General features: G+C 38.5%; 1 pseudogene; it reads left to right on the top strand.

Annotated features, from left to right (window-relative positions):
• Nucleotides 1–311: 311 nt before the first annotated feature.
• Nucleotides 312–430, top strand: LOC134964665 (5S ribosomal RNA; annotated as a pseudogene).
• The last annotated feature ends 3,506 nt before the right edge of the window (nt 431–3,936 follow it).

Raw genomic sequence — 3,936 nt, 5'->3', positions numbered from 1 at the left:
TCTTCATTTGTTGAAAAATTCATTTAGAGCATTTCTAATGTTTATATCCATTGTGAATTATTTTTGTGCATATGCTTGATGTCAGCAAATGTTTGCTAGCGGGACACTTTGCACATAATTATTTATGCCTTCTGCTTTTATTCTGATTCTTCTTTCCATGGACTCTCATCTATGATCCAGGATATGCAATACCACTAATGTGGGACCTGCTGCATCCAGCCTAACGTAGAAAGCAGATCCACACCTTTTGTGACCAATTGTCACATCTTCTTATATAGGTGCAATCTCATTGGCGTCTAACCCACCCATCTGTCTACTACCATACCACACTGCCAGTGCCCGATCTCGTCCGATCTTGGAAGCTCTACAGTGTTGGGCTGGGTCAGTACCTGAGGGGGAGACTCACAGGGAATACCCAGTGTAGTAGACTTTTCATCTTTATGATGTGCGTTATCTGACACCAACAGCAGTATCACCACTTGTCTCTATTCCTTCTACAATATCCTCACCCTACGAATGCATACTCTGTTTATGTAATCGCTCATGACCCTCTGAGCCCTTTATAAATAAATTACACTGTGCATTTGGTTGGTGACCGGTGGGAAGTGGGTAATGTCTCACTATCTATCGCCGGACCTGTCCAACATTTTCATATTTGACAATTGACCATATTCTGGTCTTATCAACACAGATTTTCTGTACTGGTCGGGCGGAAACAGGTGTAGAACAGTAAAGTGTCTACAGCCTTTCTTATCACATCCTGTGAGACAGGACCAGAACATTCCTTTATTTTTCAAATTTTCAAATTTTTAATTTTTTTTTTCAATTTAATATGCATTTTAAATCACAATCATTTGTTGGATCCTATGTTGCTTAATGGGTAATCATGAGATATTTTTTGTAATGTATATCCAATAAAAATGATATTTTATTATCCTTTATGAATAATTAAAACTACTTTATGAACTTTATTTCAATTGATTAAGAGTGCGCCCACACAAGAGCCTTCCTTTCCTCTCCCATTTTTTTACAAAGTAGGATGTGTATTATAATTGTGGTAATGGCGGTAACGGGTGCAAATTGTGTGGCAGGTGGTACCCGCTGGTAAATTCTTATGGGTACTCCGTACCCGCATACTTGCACCACTGGTGTATTCCCATCTTAACAGGACTAATCCACACCATGTAACAGGCTTCTTGCTTGATATTTTCATGAGTGACAAGAGAACATGTCTTTATTATTAATTATCTGTCTTTTGTCTTTGAGTGTGATATACAGTAATTACACTGGTGCATTGGCGTGCTGTCATTTTGGCTTTGTGTAAGTCTTATACAGTATGTTTTATATATTATATGTCTGAAGAGAATTTCTGTAACACTGTGTAATAACAAAAAAATAACTGAAGATCAAAAGTGCTTAACCTTCAGTATAAAAATATACATAGAAATAAAGTATACAGTCACATATAAAGTATCCTCTGCCAGGGGCAGATTTAGGGGTAAAGGCGCCCCTAGGCACAATAGTAACAGTCTCCCCTCTCCATACCTATTTTTTGGATTGGTTATAATTTATAAGCCCTCATTTGATGATTGCCAATTTAATAGAATCACAAAAAAGTCACAAACTATGATTTTTTTATTTTTTTATTTTGATTATGTATACATATTTACTAAGTAGAACAGCTTGCAGGGGCAGTATGTGCATATCCTACCCGTTTACACTCCATTCAAGATGGCATATGGTACAGTACAGTAGAAATATTGTGCTGTTACTGGTACTTTTTGGGCTGACAGTACCAACACAACCATCCAAGTGCCACCCCCAAACAAGTGCTTCCCGTGCTTAATGGTAAATTCGCCACTGTCCTCCGGATACTTTGTACGTGACTGTATATATTATTTCAGTATGATTTTTATACTTAACGTTAAGCGTCTTTGATCTTCACTTATTTTTTGTTTTGTATCATTTCCTGTTTGGGCAGGATCAAGTGCAACTTGGTGTGAGATATTTGTGCCCGGAGTCACTCCTCATCATCATTTATTTTACTCGGTAATATCAGCACATTACATGCTATTTACCTACCATCAATATAGGTTATAATTACATAACTGACCTTTAACTTGAATTAGATCTACCGCACACTGTTTAACATGAATGTTGTCTGCGGGGTAGTTGTCAGAGTTTAGAAATATACGAAGTTTGGAAATTACAAAGTTAGGAAATTTTAAAAAGAACAGTTAAACCAACAGTTGAACAAACATTGAAAAACATTGGAAAGCAGGTAAATCTACCATTTAACTAACAATTTCCATAAGCATTTTCCTATCTATACTTTTCTCTTTAAAAACACCATGCTCCACAAACTGTTTTTCCTCATAGCACTTCATGGTATCCTCTATAAAATGACATCGTCCTTCACTATTCCTGTTATGTATCGCTCTGTACACATTGCAGCCTCATTAATCCACTCCCCTCTTATTAACACTCATGAGCTTTTAACCTATTGATAAAGCTAATTATTTACCTTTTAACACAAGCTATTTACTAATACCTTCAAGCCGTAATGGCCGCTTATCCACGTGCACGTGCTACGCACTCCGTACGCTATTTGCGTACAAAGACCTCGCACGTGGTATGCAAGTTACGTACACACGCTGCGCTGAATGTACGGAATACACACAGCGAGCGTACACACAGATAATAACCTTTTAAACCTTAAACACAGAGTATGATTATACTGTAAGTCTTAGTATTGAGATACTGTATAGATATACCACTGGTTAACCTGGATATTTAAGCAAGCTGTTTGAGCGATTGAGATACTCAGAAACCCTTAATAATAACTGGTGAAACACACTCCTCACTAGGTTCCAACACCTTTACTAGATGATCTTAGTAAGTAAAAGGGAAAAGAAAACAGTAACAGCTTATACACTACAGTCCTAACATTAATAACTAACAGAATAACTACACATAAATATACACAATAGCGAACGATCGTAAACACAAATACATAGACTAAGAATGAATGGCTTACATTAAACGGGTAACAAAGTGGCCACAGAGAAACATACCATACGGGGAACACTCGCTAGCGCAACCGGATCCAGTCCTCCAATTATCCGACTGATAATTGTTGATGAGAGAGAGTACTGGCTGGTCAGGGGACAGTGGCCTTTATATACACAACATACAGTACACTACAAAGGGCCCTACAATCTTATTGTTCATTGGACACAGGAATGTCTCCCTGCATTATAACAAAAGGTCATAGGTGGATTTGAACAGGTGTGCTGCGACTATTTCAAACTGCTCAGATGGGAGGTTTCCTTAGGATTCCCGCCGCATGGATAATGAACCGCAAATACAGTCAATGTCCATAAACTACTCATAGACATAACTATACGCAGGAGTGATTAATCTCTACCTAACCAGCACCGGATTGTGTCTAATAAAATACTCTTCAGTTAGGTACCAGACACCACTGTTCAACCTGTGTCAGACTCTTCGTATCATGAAAAGAGGAATTCCCAAGTCCCTGAACCATTTACACTAAACATACTCGCAGACATTATTAAGGGGACTATTACCTATAAAACACACTATGTGGGTTAATTATGCTATAAACGAGTCGCCCGCTACAAGCCCATGAACTCTACAGTAAATACGCATGCCACGCGCGTAATCGCCGGAGCGAGTGTACGCAATTTGCGGACATGTGCACGTACGGCAGACTGCATGCACGAGCAGCGGACATGCGCATTGGGGTTAGTATATGGCAATGTGAAGCATGATATTTTTCGAATTTGACAGTCCACCCTTTGGCAGTCAGCAATAACTGCCACTTCCTAAACAATTCAAACAGAAAAATATATGTCATCATGTAAATACCTTTTTATGATTGGGTAAAGGGAGGAGAGGAGAAGGTGGGAAAGA

This window comes from Pseudophryne corroboree, chromosome 9 (assembly GCF_028390025.1).
Source record: "Pseudophryne corroboree isolate aPseCor3 chromosome 9, aPseCor3.hap2, whole genome shotgun sequence".
Lineage (NCBI taxonomy): Eukaryota > Metazoa > Chordata > Amphibia > Anura > Myobatrachidae > Pseudophryne > Pseudophryne corroboree.
Note: the sequence above shows the minus strand (reverse complement) of the source record. Positions and strands in the feature narration are given on the sequence as shown.